This window comes from Odocoileus virginianus, chromosome 7 (assembly GCF_023699985.2).
Source record: "Odocoileus virginianus isolate 20LAN1187 ecotype Illinois chromosome 7, Ovbor_1.2, whole genome shotgun sequence".
NCBI lineage: Eukaryota > Metazoa > Chordata > Mammalia > Artiodactyla > Cervidae > Odocoileus > Odocoileus virginianus.
This window is the reverse complement of record NC_069680.1, coordinates 10,351,258-10,372,436: the sequence shown is the minus strand read 5'-3', so window position 1 is coordinate 10,372,436 and position 21,179 is coordinate 10,351,258. Positions and strand designations below refer to the sequence as shown.

The 21,179-nt window shown below is 42.2% G+C and overlaps 1 protein-coding gene and 1 pseudogene across 5 annotated transcripts in view; one reads left to right on the top strand and one right to left on the bottom strand.

Moving 5' to 3' along the window:
• The window catches only part of SORCS1 (sortilin related VPS10 domain containing receptor 1), a 575,199-nt gene that overhangs the window by 325,831 nt on the left and 228,189 nt on the right, over window positions 1–21,179 (top strand). The window lies entirely within an intron of this gene.
• LOC110131348 (BAG family molecular chaperone regulator 1 pseudogene) lies at window positions 1,599–2,504 on the bottom strand (annotated as a pseudogene).

Sequence of the window (21,179 nt, the reverse complement as noted above, 5' to 3'; positions counted from 1 at the left end):
TGACATGATGAGATCGTGATCATGATCACTCAGCTGCTCCATGGAGAATGAATGGAGAGGACCAAAAGGAAGTACACAGACCAACACAGGAGATAAATAGGAAGAGAAAGTGAGAAGGTGTGAGCAGCCCCATGTCAGCGGGGATGAAAATCAGTAGAGATGAAGAACACTGGCTTGGAATCAAGCCACCTAGTTTGTGTCCTAGCTTTGTCACTTAGTCTATGATCCTGAGCAAATCACCTAAGCTCATCTCTAAAACAGGGAGAGTATCTGTCTACTTCCTGGACTGTGTGAGGATTAAATGACTAACGAACTTAGAATGGTATCTGGCACACAGGAACTTGGTGTGGCCCAAGACCACACAGCTACTGCACATAAACAGGTCAACACTGAACTACTCTGGTTACAGTTGGGGGTGGGCCAGTGGACCCTGAGCCTCGTCCACTTGCCCCCACTTTGTCCTAGGCCCCACCCACATAGCCCTAAATTCCTGGGGTTTCACCGACGCCCTCTCTGCCAGATAAGATTGGCCTCAGAGTGGCCTTTAGGAATTTTTCTCCTGGGCACTGTGTGAAAAATGGGGGTAACATCAGCTGACCCATTTAAGAGGCCACTGAAGTATGTACACCACTACTGACTTCTGGATTAGAATCTCAGAAGGCATCTGTTTCTCATACTTTATCTACCAAAAAGAAAAAAATGTTTAAACACTCTTCTGGGATTTCCCTGGTGGACTAGTGGTTACAACTCCATGCAGGAGCATGGGTTAGATGCCTGGTCAGGAACTAAGTCCCACATGCTGTATGGCAAGTCAAAAAAAAAAAGTTTTAACACTCTTCTGCTTGCTGATGTGTATATAAACTGCTTTATTTTTTAAATAACAAATGAAGGGGGAAAGGACCACGAAACAGACAGAAACAACCTCAAAGTAACTTGAAGAAAATGTAGATTTCAGAAGGGGATGGCTCACAACACCACCTCTGAAGGAACTTCTGAGAGGTTTATGGCTGCCTTTACTACCTACCTGCTGCGTTCACTCTGGCCCTCCTCACTGCCCCTCGTAAGCCAGGGTTCTGACCTGGTTTCAAGCGGAGACTTAGTCAACTCTGGGTTCTAACCTTCTAGAGATTTGCTTGGGAGCAAGGCAGTCCATATATCAACAACAGGCCCAACTCCAGGAATGAACCAGAGATCTCATGACCTATGGCTGATCAGGGTCACTGGGAGCTGAGGACAGGGGTCATGAACCCACAACCAGTCAGCTGTTTCAGAATCAGGTCACGTGAGAGACACTCATGCTACCTGTTCTGACCCATTCCCGACTGTCCTCACCAGACAAGGGCTCCTGGTGATTCTGCTTTACACAGACAGGTTTATGGGATCATAAGCACAAAAAGCCCTCATGGATCTGAAGACCAAAATGGCCAATAAACTCAGAACTACCTCAGGATACATAAGAGCTCTCACCAGCCCAAAGAAAGCACCCAAAGGTCCAAACAGCTGGGAAAACTTGGTCAGGGGGGCACTCTCCAGACAAGGTGGGCTGCTAGACAGCACAGATCCACAGAGACAGAACAAGAAGCTGACAGGAGGCTAAAGACTGTACAGACGATACTTGTTCATTGAGAGCAGGTGTGAGAGAAGGAAAAGGTAATGGGCCAGTTGCCCCCAGCAGCTCTGGGAAAGGCGGGTAACTTCTGCTCCAGAGATGGCAGAGCTGGTGGGGCTGTTCTTCACTGCAGCACGGCCTTCTCTGCCTCACCTGAGTCAGCGAGGGCCAAGTTCGTGGACTGCAGTCGCTCCGTCTCCTGGCAGATGTTCTGCTCCACTGTGTCACACTCAGCTAGGAAGGCCTGAATCCTTTACACCAAACCTTTCCTTTTCATTCTACTGTCTTTGAAATTTTCTGGCAGAATTAGTGTGTCAATCTCCTCCAAGATCTTCATAAACTGCTCGATCGTGGCTTTTACTCTCCTATCGAGTTTGCAGAGAGCTTCAGCTTGCAAATCCTTGGCCAGAAAACCCTGCTGGATTCCAGCAAGGACTTTATTCAGTTCTTCCAGCTGGTCAGCTATCTTCTCCACAGATTTCTCCAAATCTTTCAGCTTCTTTAGCTCAGCTTCTTCCTCCGGACTGTTCTTTTTCCCAATTAACATAACCCGGCAACCATTTTGTATTCCAAGTGCTGACAATGGCATCTCCATTTCCTTCAGAGATTTTCCTTTAAATATGAGTTTCTGAAAGGGCAGTGGAACCCCTGTAGCCTCTTCAACAACCTGGGCCAGATCTTGGACAATTGGCTCACTATTGCCTTCTTGTGGGGTAACTTGAAGATCATGCTTCTCATTGCTGTGGGTGACGGTCACGCTGAGCCCGGCTGCCGCCATTTCTTCGCTCCGGGCCACCTCTTCGCTCCGGGTCACCTCTTCGCTCCGGGCCGAGCGAGGCCGTGCTTTCTTTTTCACCCGCGGCCTGCCAGCGCAGGCGGCGGCGCCTCTGGTGGATCCGGCATGCCCTCTGGTCACGCTCCGGATGGCTAATTTCTGGGAGGGAGGCGGACCGCGCTCGGCTGGGTGCACCGACTGGGCTCTTGGCCCGGTCTAGGGGCATGCCGCCGGGGACCCAGCCGCTCCCGGTGGCCTCGTGGTCTTCGCGCGCCCCCGCGGTCCGCCAGACCCGTGCTTCGAACTTTTGTCCTTTTAATGCTGTCTCCCTTAGCTGCTCCCCATCCCTCTGTGGAATGGCCTCGTCTATGTATGTGGACACCTGCTAGTTTCTGCACTTGTCAGGTGCTTCAACTCAGCATCTATCTTCAGTCACCATGGAGCTACACTTTGTCATGTGAAGGCAGTCATTGTGAATTTTTGCTTAGCAGAGTTGTGTCGGACTCTGCGACCCCACAGGCTGTAGACCGACAGGTTCCTCTCTCCAGGCAAAAATACTGGAGTGGGTTGCCCTGCCTTTCTCCCGGGGATCTTCCCAACCCACGGATTAAGCCTGCATCTCTTACATCTCCTGCACTGGCAGGCGGGTTCTTTACCACTAGTGCCACCTGGGAAGCCCTAATAGAGTCATTAGTCATGTGTAATAGTTAATCTAATGCACCCTGAAGCTGCTCTGACTGACTTTAAATTCCAGCTAGGCCACATACCCGAGAAGGCAATGGCACCCCACCCCAGTACTCTTGCCTGGAAAATCCCATGGATGGAGGAGCCTGGTAGGCTGCAGTCCATGGGGTCGCACAGAGTCCGACACGACTGAAGCGACTTAGCAGCAGCAACAGGCCACATGCTAGGTAGGTACACTTAGACAAGATTTCATTGTTGGTTTATTTGTTATTAACCTCACCGCAATACTGTTTCCTTATCTCTAAAATAAAATGATTGTGTCCATATCAAGAGTTATTGATAATTAGGAGAAGAGTTATAACAAGCGAGAAGAACAGTGCCTGACACATAGCAAGTAGTTAGTCTCATTGTTCTCATTTTTATCTGTTTCAAATTATATGGTCATGCCTGATGCTAGCATTTGGCAACTCAGCCAATCTTATTAAATGACTATAATGTGCTATATCTTTTTTAAGAACTAGGAAGCAGAATAGAAATAGAAGACTTTGTCTTTGCTCTTTAGGATTGTACCGTCTGGCAGAGGAGATGAGTATATAAACAGTCAACTATAGCATAGAAGTTATGAATCATAAGAGTTATGTACATAGAACTCTATTTTGGGGACCCAAGAAAGGCTTCACAGAGGAGCAAATATTTGTTAAAGGGGAAGGGAAAAAGAAGATGAAGAGTGTCTTTCAGTGTGTGTGTTGTGAGAAACCAGTGTTCACAGGTAACAGTGCATACATAGCATTGATTGATTTGCAGATATTAAATAGGTAAGCATGTGCTTATTTTGACTATCTGTACCTATGTTAACATGCTAACTTCCATTTATATATGACTATGCTGACTAGTCAAACCAAAATTAAAGTCCTCATGACCCAATTAAATTAGAATTCTAACATAATATAAGTTTTTCAATTATTATAAATTTTCACCTGTCTTTATAAAATCAATAAACAGGCAAGGATGACATTATTAAAATTGAATTAATAAAACTAAAATTTACCTTATAAATTTGATATATTCAGCACTTATCTCAACTATTGGTCAGACAGAAATATTGATGAGGTTTGGAGGTACAAATTTAAGAAATCAATTGACATATTTTATTGAACACCTTGGCTTGTACTCAGTTCTTTGCAAGTGTTCAGTTCAGTTCAGTCACTCAGTCGTGTCCGACTCTTTGCGACCCCACGGACTGCAGCTTGCCAGGCCTCCCTGTCCAACACCAACTACTGGAGTTTACTCAAATTCATGTTCATTGAGTTGGTGATGCTGTCTAACCATCTCATCGTCTGTCATCCGCTTATCCTCCCGCCTTCAATCTTTCCCAGCATCAGGTGTCTTTTCAAATGAGTCAGCTCTTCACATCAGGTGGCCAAAGATTTGAAGTTTCAGCATCAGTTCTTCCAAAGAATATTCAGGACTGATTTCCTTTAGGATGGGCTGGTTGGATCTCCTTGCTGTCCAAGGGACTCTCAAGAGTCTTCTCCAACACCACAGTTCAAAAGCATCAATTCTTTGGTGATCAGTTTTCTTTATAGTCCAAGTCTCTTATCCATACATGACTACTGGAAAAAGTGTACGTGTATTGGTGAATTAAAAAAAAAAAGAGTGTGAACTTCACATTGCCCTTATGGAGTTTGCATTCCCTTTATGAGGATGCACTTAACAGACAGTGCTGGATAGAAGATGATGGATTGTGTGGTACAGATGGCAAAGGCCTGAAGAATCTTGAGAGGACTGTAGTCTGGGATGATCAGAAAAACATCATGAGAAGGCTTAGATTGACCAGTGAAGTAGACCAGTATTACAGAGGGTCATGACATTCACAACAAAAAAAATATAATTATTTGTACCAACAATTATTGAGTGCTAGGAGGAAGGACAAGCTGGAGTCAAGATTGCCGGGAGAAATATCAATAACCTCAGATATGCACATAATACCACCCTTATGGCAGAAAGTGAAGAAGAACTAAAGAGCATCTTGATGAAAGTGAAAGAGGAGAGTGAAAAAGTTGGCTTAAAGCTCAACATTAAAAAAACTAAGATCAGGTATCTGGTCCCATCACTTCATGGCAAGTAGATGGGGAAACAGTGGAAACGGTGGCTGACTTTATTTTTCTGGGCTCCAAAATCACTGCAGATGGTGATTGCAGCCATGAAATTAAAAGATGCTTACTCCTTGGAAGGAAAGTTATGACCAACCTAGATAGCATATTAAAAATCAGAGACTTTTTTTTTTTTTTTTTGCCAACAAAGGTCCATCTAGTCAAGGCTATGGTTTTTCCAGTGTTCATGTATGGATGTGAGAGTTGGACTGTGAAGAAAGCTGAGCACTGAAGAATTGATGCTTTTGAACTGTGGTGTTGGAGAAGACTCTTGAGAGTCCCTTGGACTGCAAGGTGATCCAACCAGTCCATCCTAAAGGAGATCAGTCCTGAGTGTTCATTGGAAGGACTGATGGTGAAGCTGAAACTCCAATACTTTGGCCACCTGATGTGAAGAGCTGACTCATTGGAAAAGACCCTGATGCTGGGAAGTATTGAGGCAGGAGGAGAAGGGGATGACAGAGGATGAGATGGTTGGATGGCATCACTGACTTGATGGACATGGGTTTGAGTGGACTCTGGGAGTTGGTGATGGACAGGGAAGCCTGGCATGCTGCGGTTCATGGGGTCACAATGAGTCAGACATGACTGAGCAACAGAACTGAACTGAAGGCAGTAGATAACCACAGAGGCAGTGGCTCAGTTGTAAAAAAAAAAAAAAAAAAAAAAATCCATCCGCCAGTGCAGGAAACACAGGAGATGTGGTTTTGATCCCTGGGTCGGGAAGATCGACTGGAGAAGGAAATGGCAACCTACTCCAGTATTCTTGCCTGGAGAATCCCATGGACAAGGGAGCCTGGTGGGCTACAGTCTATGGGGTTGCAAAGAGTTGGACATGACTTAGTGACTTAGCATGCATGTCCAGGCAGGCAGTAGAAATACAAACATGCATACAGCAGGGCCCTGTCTGCAAAGACAGGCAGGTAGAGATGAGTATGGGCTTGGCATTGGTTTAGGCACTGTACCTTTGGCTTCCTGAAATCTCAATAATCTGATAATATATTTTATATGCCTTATATTTTTGCATCTTAGAAGTGCTCCTTACAATGCTGCTTTGAAACATTGTTTAACCTAATAGTTGATTTAAAAAATATAGGAAACTTATTAAACACTTAGGAGAGCACCCAGATCAGGGGAGTTGGTGAATATTGGGGGATGATGGTGAAACTGTTGCAGGAAGGGGGACCCCCTTCCAGGGCCCGAAACTGGGCTCTTGTCTAACACTCGGAAATGAATTATCCGAGGAGACATATGTGCTGACAAAGCAAGAGATTTTATTGGGAAGGGCACCCGGGTGGAGAGCAGGAGGGTGAGGGAACCCAGGAGAACTGCTCTGCCGTGTGGCTCACAGTCTCGGGTTTTATGGTGATGAGATTAGTTTCCGGGTGGTCTTTGGCCAATCATTCTAATTCAGAATCTCTCCTGGTGGCGCACGCATCGCTCAGCCAAGATGGATGCTAGCGAGAGGGATTCTGGGAAGTGGACGGACATGTGGTGTCTCCTTTTGACCTATCCCGAACTCTTCTGATTGGTGGTGGCTTATTAGTTCTGTATTCCTTACCAGGATCTCCTGTCATAAAACAACTCATACAAATGGTTACTATGGTGCCTGGCCGGGGTGGGCGGTTTCAATCAGTGTGCTTCCCCTAACAAAATGAGAAGAATCCAGTGAAACATGGCCATAAGAGAAGCAGTCTAAATAGTCAAGGGGGCTCAGTCAGGTCCTGATTTGGGGGATTGGCAGGCAATGCTGGTGTTTCAATTAGTAGTTGTTCATCTTTTTTGCCACTACTTTTAAAAAGGGACTAAAAACTCTCTTGAAAAAACAGCGATAATAAATGCTGATGCTTTCCTCTCCAGTAACCCCAATTTCACAAGGATGATTTTAGCTTTAGGAGCCAAACCACCCATCCAGTTTGACTCAAATAATCAGAGTGTTTGAATTTCAGAGGCATCTAGGAAAAGAGCCGAACTTCTGCTGGACTTGCCTGGTGGCTCAGACGGTAAAAAATCCACCTGCAGTGTGGGAGACCTGGGTTCGATTCCTGGGTCAGGAAGATGCCCTGGAGGAGGGCATGGCAACCCACTCCAGTATTCTTCACTGGAGAATCCCATGGACAGAGGAGCCTGGCGGACTACAGTCCGTGGGGTCCCACAGAGCCAGACACAATTGAGTGACTAAGCACATCTGCTGGGAAAAAAAGACACTGGACCTCAAGAACGCACTTGTCTGATACGGGAAGCAGTCTGCTTTTGAAACCTTTTGTGGTGTGTTTGTGTGTACTCACCTTTTATGCTTTATGATTATTTAACCAGCAGATTTACATATTTTCTCAACTGGTTACTGCTGTCTCTGTTTCCAGGGCCCAAGCCCTTCCTGCTTCTATTTGAAAGTGCATTACTGACATTTACAAACTCCCACGGAGGACTCAGTCAATTACCACCATAGACGCCCATTGTTCCAAGAGAGTTGACCTTTACCCCTAGGCACCAATTAAAATCTATTGCTTCTTACCCCTGCAGTGCTTGCTGTAATTCTGGCTCCATGCCTGATGTAATTGGTGGGATGCTTTCTTCTTAGTCTTCATCTTATTTTTCTTCCCCAAACCCTATGACACTGACTTGTGAATGGAAACGTATGTTTTCTCTGGGAGAAAAAGAAGCAGACCCCCCAGAGTTAACAAGTTTTCAATTCAATCACCTTTTGTGTCAACACAGAAGAAGACCCTAAATAAATAAAATAATTAGGCAAAATTTGGGACATTGCCTGCAGGTTTACTCTAGATTCACATGTCAGCAGAGCTCACCAATTACTTCAAGAAGGTGATTTGTTGCTAATTGTAGGGCCGTTCTGCCATAGGCATAGCTGGCCTGTTCCATGGCAGGCTGTCAGAGGGACTGAAGCCCCAGAGTGCAGAAGTCAGGCCCAGAGCCCTCTGCACATTAAATTATATGTGTCACTAGGCATAGCTAGGACGGTAGCCTTTTAGGTAATCTTAAATTTTTTTCTTTCTTTAATGGAATGTGAGATCAGGGCATTTAGAGCCAGAGTGGTTTGTCAGATCACAGATGCTCATCATGAGAAGATTGATATCTCTGGTCGACAATAGCCTTAAGATGTGCTAATTTAAGGGAATAAACTTGATAATGTATTCAGAGGCTTATCATCTCCTTTGTAATTATTTACACTCTTGACTTCTATTTCCCCCACTTCTGTTGTGACGGAAGTGTGACACTGCTGACATTTTGATGAAGTGTAAAGCCAAATTCTACCAACCCAGTTATTTTAGTAGAAATGGCCATCTGTAAACACAATGGCCCAGGAAGGAGTCTCTCTGTACTCAAATTGAGACAAGAAGTCCTGATTTGCTAGAAGTAAATGGAGCTTGAAATGTGCCTCTCCCTATTTAGTTTGAAATTCCAGAAATAAGCAAGTTGAAGTTGGACAGAAAGCACCATCTTCTTCTTATAGAAATAGCCATTTTCCCCCACCGCCTCCATGCACTGCTAGTGCAAACACCCAGACAGAAAATGAAATTAATCCTTTGATTTGCAGAAGGGAAAACGGTCCCCACAGTTTTATTATCCTCCCCCCCCCCCCATTTCCCCTGTCTTTACTAGTTGAAATTTTATAGACTCGTGAAGATTATACTTGTATGAGGGCTTAAATTTCCCAGGAGCTACAACACTGTTTTTCCCACCTCAGAGGTCTTGGTAGAGCCCAAGAGTCTAGCACGGTGAGTGGGGATCATCTGGATCCCTGGAGGGCCATGTGAACATCCCATTTCCCAGCAACCAATGGGAGCTGGTTAAGTTCATATGATAAAGCCCAGAAGATTATCCAACCCAAACCATTTGGCTCCATTTATTACAAAGTTTCACCTGTGGTTCATTATGTTCCTCCTATACAAACCCAACTCGGAAATTACAAAGAAGTCCAAAATAAGTACACAGGAGAGAACAGCGTTGAAATTGGATATTACCTGTCTACAACTGCTTAGTTCATTTCTCCTTTCATTTCCATCCCTTCTTCTCTCCCTCCCTCCTTTCTTCTTCCCTTCTTTGCGTCCATCTTTCCTTCCTTCTCTCCCAAAGCTCATTTATATGAAAGAGGGAGTAATGAGACCACCTTATATATTTAAAACAGAATTTGTTTTCAAAATGTTTACATGAATGTGTATGTCTGTAATCATCTCATTTTTACAAAAACTTTGTGAGGTGTGGATATAAAAAGTTACGTTATTTTACACCTGACACCCAAGTTAGTAGCTGGTAGTAGAAGCCAGCCTGTGCATTTTGGGTCTGTATTTCTTCTCCCTTAGTTTACATTTTCCAAACATTGCTGCAGTTTTCTTGTCTGAGGCTAAGTGCTGATTCCTCTATAGACCTTTAATGAATTTCATGTATTAAATATGAATTATATAATCTCAGATAAAATGCAAAGCACAGAGCAAATGTAAAGGCAAAACCATATGTCACATTTAAAGTCAGCTTGTATAAAATCATCCAACCTCCTGCTTATCATTTCTTGATAGCAGCCTTGACAGCTTTTCAGGATAAGCCTGATGCCTTAAAAAAATCTGAAAAAGATTCCATGTAGAGAGTCCTTATTTTAACCCCAGGTTCCAGTATTGGATCCCAGGAAGAACTCAGTCAATACTTGCTGCTAAAAAAAAACAAAAAAAAAAACAACAAAAAAAACTTAAGTAAACAAATGAATTAAGAATGGATGAATGAGTAAGTAAAGTGAAATGAAAGAATATTTTTTTTTTCCTTAGTATCTCTAAGGTTAGAGCTGCCAAGAATAATCAGGATAGATTTGCTATGGCAGGAAGATGGGTGGTGACCACAGTACTTTCCTCCTCTGTCATACAACTCCTGTAATGGGCATTATCCCTCACGGGGGCTCTGAGCTTCCCTAGGGGCCCAATAGGTCTTCTGTTTACTCACAATTTATATCATTCTGGGTTGTTATTTTCTACCAGAGGGAATGCAGATAAGAAACGCACACATCCCATCACCATACCCATGACCAGTGACACGAAGAATACGGTAACCAGCCAGTTTTGGGTATAGGATCTGCTTAAAGGTAGATTCCATTGTCTTGAATGATGCTCTTTGGAGAAATCACAACTGAGAAGTGGTCCTTCTGTCACTGTATGCACACACTGCCATGGAATTATTCTTCTTCTCATAGAGCTTTATTCATGGGTTCTGATTAGACCTGTGACCCCATCATTGCCTTTAATCACTGAGCTACTATACCATCATTGAATCTATAGGTACCCACTTCTTCTGTAGGAGCCACATTTTTTAGAAAAGAGACTCTTTTCTCCCAGGCAACTTCTTTTATAGCATCAGTGGGAAACTAAAGATATTATTTACCCTTCTATGATTGGGCACATGGGCCCTCATAAATGAACCTCTTGCACCCATCCACAATGTTTTCTTTCTTTTTCAATATCAAGTATACAAAAGAAATGATTAAAACTGTGAGAGGGAAAAATATAAAAGGGAGTATTAGAAAGGCCATTGCTTAAATTATACCTAAGTTGAGAGTGAAAGGAGAAGAGGGTGGCAGAGGAAGAGATGATTGGATAGCATCACTGATTCAATCGACATGAACTTAGGCAAACTCCAGGAGATAAGGAAGGACATGGAGGCCTGGCATGCTGCAGTCCATGGGGTTGCAGAGTTAGCCATGACTTATTGATGAATAACAACTAGTTATAACCAGAAACTTCCCTTAAACCTCTTAAATTAAGTCGTGTTTGAAGTAACCCAGACTCACACTTTTCAAAGAAATAGTAGAACAACAACGGTGCATACTTCTCAAGTCAGTGATCGTAATAAACTATAAGCTGTAAGATATGCACCTGTGAAATGTACTGAGAACATTTCCTTGCATAATGATAGTTGATGCAGAAAGGAAACGAAACAAAACTTAGAAATCAGAGTAACTGCCGCTAATGACATTTTATGCTGAGAAAACTAAGGTTCAGAGAGTGGCTTGTCCAGATTGTGTAGCTGGTACTTACATGAGGACTTGACAACATGGAAATTTTCCTCAGCTTCTTGCTCAACGTTTACCCTCCCTGAATATTAACTAAAGAGTATAGTCTCCCTAGGGCCATAGTTATTTCTTCTAATGGTGCATGTGAGACACTCAATTTCTGCTCAATGAAGCAAGAGCAGTAACAATAATTCTATTTTTAGCCATTTATAGAAGAGTACTGTGGTTTCCCTGGTGGCTCAGATGGTAAAGAATCTGCTTGCATTGCAGGAAGCCCAGGTTCAATCCCTGGGTCAGGAAGAACCCCTGGAGAAAGGAATGGCTACCCACTTCAATATTCTTGCCTGGAGATTTCCATAGACAGAGAGGAGCCTAGCAGGCTATAGTCCGTGGGGTCGCAAGGAGTCAGACACGACTGCCCAACTAACACACTTTCATCCAACACACTGTGGCTTGAATGTTCTAGTATCTTTGGATTTCTCTATAAATATATATGAAAATATTTGAAGATATGTCCATTTGCCTTTCCGAGATTCATAGGAAGTTGGAGGCTAAATTAGTACTGAGATACCTAAATCTCAGCATGTGTGAGAATCATCTAAGGAATTTACTAAAATTGTAGACTCTGAGGGCCTCTTTTTCAGAAATTTCTGGGTCAGAAGCTCTGAGAATCTGCATTTTCAAACCAGGCACCACCTGCCATCCCTCCCCCCATAATTCTTTTGCACATGGACCTAGGGCCAGACTTCACTGAACAGAAATGAACTCTCCTGACAGTAACGTGTCGTATTTTCAAGGAATCTCTTGGTTTTGTTTTTCTTTATAAACATAAGTAGGTAAAATTCTTAGTGTTGGTGACATGACTATAAAACACGTGTTATATGTTTGGAACCAGCCGCCCTCTACTGGGCAGTGGAAAACTTGATGTGAAATTAGATTGTTTGTCTCCATGTGTCCCTTTGACGTTAAGACTGGGTTCCTTATGCCCCTAACAGAAAGACAGCTATGTTAGGCACTCGACCACTGTATGGAATAAAGGTCCGGAACACACAGATGTATTTGGGGCATCTCTGAGATTTAAGGAAGTGATGAAACCCAGTCTCAGGAGTGGATTAGGAAAGCTCAAGGCTCAGGTGGCATGGTGCCTTTCTACTCTTCTACTGGAGAATGTAGTGGAGGGGCTAGAACGAATCATTCTTAGAACAGCTTACTGTCACTGTAACTTTGCAGAGGTGAGGGAGGCTGCTCTTACAGTATTTTCTAAGATATTTGATAAGCTCAGGGAGGGGAGCTTCTTGAAATTTTATTTTTTGAGAGTTCCACTCCATTATTCCAGAATTCTAATTCCGTTCTTTTGCACGGCAAGTGACTCTGTCTTGGTATGAAACACAGGCAGCCCACACAGGCTTATTAGATACAAACTGCTCTTCAAAGATCCCATGAGAGAGCTACATGAAAAAATGCAGGTGTTTTTTGAAAAGTGAGTTTGGGAATAAATTCTAACATGTTCCGTGGCCTGCAAGAAGAGTGAAAAGAAGGGTTATCATTGCTTTGAGATTGGACCAGTGGAAGGGTAGTTCTAAGGAAGAACTGATACGTGAACTTTCATCTATCACTGAACTCTATCTAACTTTCCCCACCTTCCAAGAAAGAAGAATGGTAGTAAACATGGACGCTTTTTATTTCATGTCTGTTGAGATTTCCTCTTCCCCACCCAATAGCACTAGTTGAGCAAAATGTACTAAAACACACACACACACACACACACACACACACACACACACACACACACACAACATTAATAAGGGGAGAAAATGACTCTTGTTTGAAAACAGACATGAATGCACAGAGGGTTCTCTCACTTTGATCCAGGGCCAGGTGCTCAGACCAGCCTACCAAACAGATTCTCGAGATTTTGGTCACAGTGGAGGAGAGTTTGTGAAGGCTGTAGGATGAGTGGAAGAATAAATGCGTTAGACATCACCAGATGCTCCTTTTCTAGCCCCTTTCTTTGTACTCAGCAGCTCAGCCTTCCTCTGCCCCAGCATCTCCAAAGCTAAGCTGTCACTCATCTCTGCTTTGTGGTTTGGCTGTCATGTCTTTCAAGTCCCTGCCTTGACAAGTGGAATTGAACAGGGCTGGCAGGGGGATCCTGGCAAGATGTGAGAGCCTCCATGGTAGACCAATACAGATCGGATCCCGCTGTCTTCTCAAAAGGGCAGCCTGACTGTGGAGTCTCTCAGCCAAGAGGAGAGTGAGTCCCTCCATGTCTCTTTGCCAAGGCCAAAGTCAAACTTCATTTCTGATGTCTAGGAACTTGGAGGAGGCTGTTAGTCTGGGAGGATTTTTCCCTTTTGTTTTTATGTATTTTTAAAAAACTGTATTATGTATTTTTTGTATGTAATATGTATTATGTATTTTTTTTTAAATTGTATATCTACATAGTCCCTCCCTCCAAAGCAAACAAAGAAACAAAATTAAAAAAACAAACAAACTAAGGGAGAAAGTGGAGCTTGGCTAGGAGAAAATTATGTAAAGAAGGAATCTGAGTCTGATGACCGAGCTAGAATCCCACGTCTTGTTTTCTTTACAACAGGCAGTAAAATGGACAACTGCTTTGAAACCTCTCAGCTTTTTCTCTGAACAAGTTCAGTATCCTTTTTATTTCCATTTGCCCTTCTGGGTTTAACTCTAAAGTTTTGTAGGAAAACAGGAAGAAATACTGTAACTGCTGTATGTGGCAGCAGGGAAGGAGCTGAAAGCATCAGGGGATGTGATAACTGTCCTCCCTACTCTAGGTGACGGCTGAAGAGTGGCTGGTTAAGAGTGTGGCTCCTGGAGGCAGCCAGCCTCCACCCAAATCCCAGCTTCAGTGGCTTTAGCACGTGTGCTTGAGGACATACGCCTCTGTGCAGTGGGGGAGATCACATGGATGAGGGGTGTGAATATGAAATGAAACAACACACTCTGTATACCTGATATTAATATAATACTGTAAATAAACTATACCTCAATAAAAATAAAAAAGGAAATGACACAAATAAACCAAACTGTGGCTGCCCTTGAGTACAGACTGTATATTAGACCCACATTTTCTTTCAAGGCACTAGGTTTTTGCCTTCTGTCAGCTCAAAACCCAGTGGACATTTCGATTCTGATAGGCCCTTTGTGGGCAAATTCAAAGTGCAATTGAAAGTAGATTTCCCCCCATGGAAGATAATGTCAGGAGCCTTTGCTCCAAGGGCAGATGGTCCTATTTTAGGCAGTCATGAGGGGTGCCTGGACCAGTCTTGGAGAAAGCAAAGCCCATAAGGGTTTGAGCCGTTTCTTTTGAGATGCATATAAAGTGGTTTTATTTCAGAACCAGTAGTAGAACCCCAGACATCTTATTCTATCTAGAATATGGAGAAGGTACTAATTCTCCTTCATCTCAGGATCATTAAGAGAAAAATTCAATTGCATATAAAAAGATACTTTGATAGTTGAAAAATAAGGTTCAGATATACAAGATCAATGATTTTATAGTTGTTTGTAGGGTGATTTTTTTTTTAAACATTTGACCATGGGGAAGGATGATGTGCTTTATGTGGAAGTTGAGATATGGACAATGTGTATGAGGAAAGTAAAAAAAAAGTAGGAAGCAGATTACTGGTGGATTACATCTTGAGGTCATTGGGAAGGGGGGGGGCTCAATTTTTGCAAAATTATAACAGGAAAGGACCACCTGTAATGCAGAAGGACTTTTAGAAAGTGAAGACCCCTAGCTTAGGGTGAAGGCAGCAGAATCTTCTGGTTTTAATTACCATCCTTGTTAACAAAAGTCACCATCCATCACTTTGCCTTAAATATACTCTTCTCTGATGTACATGCAAAGCCACAGTTTTGGGTACCACTGTTTATTCATCTGTGAGTAGGGATAATACATGTATCCTGTTAGCTCATTGTATGGTATCGAAGACCAGGAAGTCACAAACACAGAGGGGCACATATTTATTGAACTGAATTACATATTCTAAAACTACATTAATACTCTGATGAGGAAACTTGAGAGAGTGTGTGATTAATCCCTATAGGACAGGCTTTTGGAGGGCTGTTTGAAAGAGAAAATTTTTCAGCTGGACATCAGACAATGAGAAGACTTCAAGAATGCTTTGATATTGTAAGCTAATGAAAGAATCATTGCAGATGATGAAGGAGGCTATGGTGACTAGGTTTACTGTACATATTCTGCAAGTGACTTAGCTCCAGAAACTCGATTTTAACCCAAAAGTAGTTGAAGCTCAGCAGCTGGTATCTTATTGGTAGAAGAACCCACGAAGATGGCAGGAGAATAGGCTTTTGTCATAAACTGCCTAGTGGAATCCAATTACTTGGAATTAATATCACAACCCTTGCAGAATGTTTCCAGGGAGTCTTAATGACTCTTGAGTGGTCAGGACCTCCTTTTACATCTCAGTGAAAAGCCTGCAAAACTACAGCCAGAAATCAGCAGCCAAGAGAAGTCACTGTTCTTGTATAGATCTGCAAACTCAACATCTGAGCCCAAAGCGGAGGGGCAGACAATAGGGTCTTTGGGCTTTTGAGGTGGAGATGGCAACCAGAGTCCCACTGCTTAGTCAGTGAACCAGTTTATTATATCATGTCTTATGGACCAATGCAAACTGCAGTTTGCATTTTCAAAAGGGACAACTTCTTATTCAATGCTGTGGTTTGGTCTCTATCCAGACACAAATATCAGGAGGAGAAAAGTGTTTGGTTCTTTTGTTTGTTTTTAATATATCCAGCCCTGAATCCTCCTCTGGGCTTCTAATCCTCCTGTGGGCTTCTAGACAGTGGAAAAGAACCTGTCAAGTAGCATTAGTGGTAAAGAACCAGCCTGCCAATGCAGGAGATGTAAAAGATGCAGGTTCAGTCCCTGGGTCGAGAAGATCCCCCGGAGGAGGGCATGGCAACCCACTCTAGTGCACTTGACTGGAGAATCCCATGGACAGAGACCGGTGGGCTATAGTCCATGGGGCTCACAAAGAGTTGGACACAACTGAAGTGACTTAGCACAGCATACAGCAGCACACTACATTCTTCTAAGTGATGGAAACCCTGGCTCCCTTGTCTGTTTCTTTTCTTTCTAAGCAGATCCATGTTAGCAAAAAAAATAAAGGAAAAAACTTTGGTAGTGTCATTGACCTACATTACAGTACAAGCTAAGCAGCTACAGAAGTAACCTAAAGGGAAAGATGAGAAAGAAAGGGAAAGCTTGTTAGGTTCCCCTGAGTTGATCTCATTGTGCTTAATTTCCAAGAGAAGGATGGTAAACATATGTGCTTTTCTCACATGCCTTTATTGATATTCTATTCAGGCTCTGAAAATTAAAATACAGTGTCTCAGCTCCACTTATAGCAGGATACTAAGTGAGTGGGACAGGATGTTGAAAAGAGCCAAGCAATTATGCATTTGTCATGGGTAATAGGGAAGGTGGAGTTTCCTTCTTTATTTAAAAGGCTTCCTCTCCCATCAAATAGGCTCTCGTCCCACAGGACTTTGCTTGCTGAATAATTTGTAGTTTCGGCATTGTTCTGAATACCCAAGTGTAGAGATGACTCCATCAGACACTGTTTTCTTTATTTCCTGTAGATTATTGTGATATGCAAAAGATATACTAATAAGATAAAATAAAAACTAATAGATGCCATACCCAAATGCCACATGGGCACATAAATCAGTTTGCTGATGGCATAACTGTTGGGAACTCTGCATGACAAGCCAGTCAACAGGCTGAATGGCCTTGAGCAACTTGTCTAATCTTCCTGGCATGTGGGGATAAAACATCATAGGATTTTTTTTTTTTTTTAAGGAGCTAAATGTATAGTAACCTTAAGATCTCATGTAAATGCCATGGGTCCTTACTAATTAACATATTCTAGTTTCTTTGATGCCTACTGCAATCTATTCTGTTTACACCTGATCTTTATACTTTGTAAAACTAAGTAGCAATTTGCAGCTGCTGGCTTTCTGCATGGGGGCCCCGAAGGTAATACATTCCAAGCCTTACCTCTTCAAGGAGTAAGTTAATCCTTTAAAATCTCATCATCCTTATCCTTCTGATACTTGTTTGATAACATCCTTTAATCTAACCAATTGATTTGTTATCTCTAAACACCATTTTCATCTAATTTGCAGCTATGATGTCCATTAGCAAGTGATTACAGTGACTGAACTTAAATGCTGTATATTGAGAAATAAAATGCCTTTTCAAGTTCTTTGGAAGGCCTGGAAGTGATAAATCTGTAGTTCTTAGGAAGGCTTAAAAGGTTATGACAGTTGGATCCTAAGGTTGATACAAATGGTTTTGCAGTTCAATATCGCATATTTATAGTTCTCACATAATCCTTGGGCGTGAGTGAAAGGTCATTCTGGAAATATGAAATAACCAGGAACTATTTGCAAAAAGTATATATAAATAAATACCCTTTTCATAGAGCACTTATATCCCATATCATGGGTTATCTATCTTCAGAAATAGTGATATTCTTTCCCCAAATAACTACTTTATTTCTGAGTATATCTCTCTGCTGTGGGGTTGCTGCAATGTAGTATGTTCATTAAGAGAGCCACATATTTCAATATCATTTGTGGGTGTGACATGCTCGGGGATTTTAGTGCTCTATTTAGGTGAATGTTCAGAAAACTGAAGCTTGTCTTTAGAAGGTGACAGTGCCTTCCCTCCTTTTATTTTACTTAAAAATATTTCAAAATTATATCCTTACCTTCCTTATTAAACAAAGCATTCTACATTTATTATTTCCTTCGTTATATGAAGCTTAAATGTATTATTATTCTTTCCTGTGGCTGTGCTATATAAGTGTTACCTATCTCCTTTATTGATTTTTTTTTTTTTTCTTTTCAGTAACCTGCTTCTCATGCTTCTGTTTATCATACAGAAGAATTTGTCCTTGGAAAAATAGCTTTCTCAAAGCTACATTCTTAAGGTTTTCACTATGCTACTTTTAAGAGGAATTTTTGAATATGAAATAGAAAAAAAAATGAAAGTTTTGTAAAGACTTAAATTGAAACAATTATATTTTGATTAGGTGCTTATTAAAGCAAAGGACTTCTGTGAACCTCTGAACTTGCACCTTTCATAATAACCTGTAGCATTTCTCTGACAAAGAGGCCCATTCTTTCTAAATGTCATCAATTTTCCCTGCCTGGCTTCTTATTCATATCCTGTAGTACTTTCAGATGCTGGTGTTTGCCTATTACTGATGCATCACTGTGAAACTTTAGCTTGATTCTCCCAAACTTCTAGGATGCAGCTTTGCTAGAATGATAGCTATATTGGAAGTTCCTTGCAGCATCTTCAGAGTCACCCAGTATATCTGAAGCAGAGAAGAACTGGGTATCTTCTGATGAAAAATAAAAAGAACCGGGAAGCGTCTTGCCTCTGCTTCCGTCCTCCCTTCCTCTAGAAGGGGTGACAGAGCCCCACCGAAACGGGCCACATTTCCATCATTATGACTCCTAGGTTGGCCAAGAGCCTTCCACTGAGAAAAGAGCATGGCCCAGAGTCACACCACATGCTCCACTAAAGACACCAGCTGAGTGAATGATATGCCTCCTGCTCTGGGGTGGGGCTGTGAACGGTGGGCTTCGAAGGGCAATGTGAAATATATCTGAAGGGCATCACATGCTATCATGGGTTTTCAAATTGCTTTCAGACCACTCAGCTTGTTTGTCAAGGTTTTATGGTCCTCTGCCAAACGCCTGGCCATGTCACAGACAAGGCCACACTCTTAAATTGATTGAGCCATCACTTATCAGCCATCTACTATATGTGAGGTGATAGTCTGGGTATGGAATAAGGTGAGTAGGGTATATTTTCTCTATGTTAGCAATCTAGTAAAAGATGTATGTTATACCATATTGGAAATACTTAATTTCTAATTGATATGTCACGTAGAAGGCAGGTTTCCTTAAATAAAAGCTCATGGGAGGAGAATCTGACCCAGATTTAGGGTACACAGGGGGTTAGGAAAAGGGCTTCCCTGATAGCTCAGTTAGTAAAGAATCTACCTGCACTGTGGGAGACCTGGGTTTGACCCCTGGGTTGGAAATATCCCTTGGAGAAGGGAAAGGCTACCTACTCCAGTATTCTGGCCTGGAGAATTCCATGGACTGTATAGTCCATGGGGTCACAGAGTCAGACACGACTGAGTGACTTTAAGGCATTCCAGGGGAGTGATAAGTGGAATTAGGAAAATAAAGAGGAATCAGTTTATTCTTAGTGGAGGGGGAAAGAAAATCCATCTGGCTGAGCAAACAGCAGTGAGAAAGAACAGTCAAGGGCTGGCAGACAGTCCCTGAGAGTCACTTGGAGTTGTGCTTGGAGAAACTGAGTTATGCAAACCAGGGGTCAGATCGTGAAAGGTTTTGTGTACCATGTTGAGGATGTTAAAATACTATGCTGGAAGGGACAGGATTACATTGTAAATTTTAGACAGAAGATGAGCACAATCATGTGTCTGTAAAGTCCTGGTGCAAAAGGCTAAGAGGCAGGAGGAGTTTTCACCCTGAAGAATTTCAAGAATTCCCTCATTCATTCATTGCCTTTCTAAGATTCTGAGGTGAAAGCCACGTTTCCACTGCTATTAATAAAAAACTCTTTATACTTAACATTTGCTCAGAGACTTCTGTGGAAGAATTTAGCTTTGGTGATTTAAACACAAAATTTCTCTGAATCTGGGAATAGTATTACCTGAGCTCAGGAAGGTTGCAGGGGCATCAGTAGATGTTTTGCTTTCCTGAAACAAGGTGTTTAGGTGTGAAGCTAGTGTACTTTCCTTCATCTCTTGTCCCAGGTGACATCAAAGCACGTGCAGGCTGGCTCCATGACATCACTGACCTAGAAGTTTCTTCTCAAGTGTTGTTTCCAAGTGTCCAAATCTCAAAACATAATCCTCCCTTGTCTATTCTGAAAAACATTTCACTATACGTTTTCCCCCAGAGCATGAGATTAATTATTTCCATACACACAGCTGTTAATCATGTATCCAAACTGCGATTGATGTGGCAACTTGCCGAATTAGTCCCCAGGCACACTGTCTCCGTTTTTGAATAAGAAGAGATTTTCTTTGATGCAGTGATTATGACAAGTACTTTTCTACACACACTCTCTCTCTCTCTCTCTCACATTAATTTGTTTGAATAACTTGCACCTTGCCCAACTTTCTCTAACAAAACACCAGGATCCTAAATGCTCTCCTTTTTTGACACTATTCCCACAAATTGGCCCCATATCCTTCTCAAATTTAACCTGTAAGATAGGCTGATTGTTAAATGGTTGCATGTCAGTGTCACTCAAAGAAATCATCCATACAGTAGATGTTTGGAGATTTTGATATGAAAAATGTCCTTGTAGAAATCAACCATAATAGAAAATTTTCTCCAGTAATTCTCTGCTGCAAGCCTAGATTGGGAACCAGGGAGAAGATGCACAGTAATCTATCTCGTTGCATCCCTTGGCTGTTACAATTCCGACAGATACTGCACTCCAAACTTCTTTTTGTCAGTGCTTCATAACTTGCAGAGAATGTTCTACTCTTCCTACCTTATTCGCATCAATCAATAAACAATATACTAGCTGGAGAGAAGCCAAGATGTGTCATTGTGATAATGAGGCCTAAAGAGCTGATAGATGTTAGGGAAAAGATACTGAGCGTTTCCAGTACCCAGAACAGCTTGGATTCTAACAACCTTCAGCCGTTGCTATCAAGAGGACAGGATCTAATCATTCAAAGGTACAAAGTATTGTGAGAGTGAAAGTCTGGCAGCAAGATTGTGTTTCTGTGTGTGCGTGTGTTGGTGAATGCTTATGAGCCTGCTCTAATAAACTCACTAAGAAGTATAGAGAGGTGCCCCAACTTTGTGTATTTCCTCACTATACAGTAT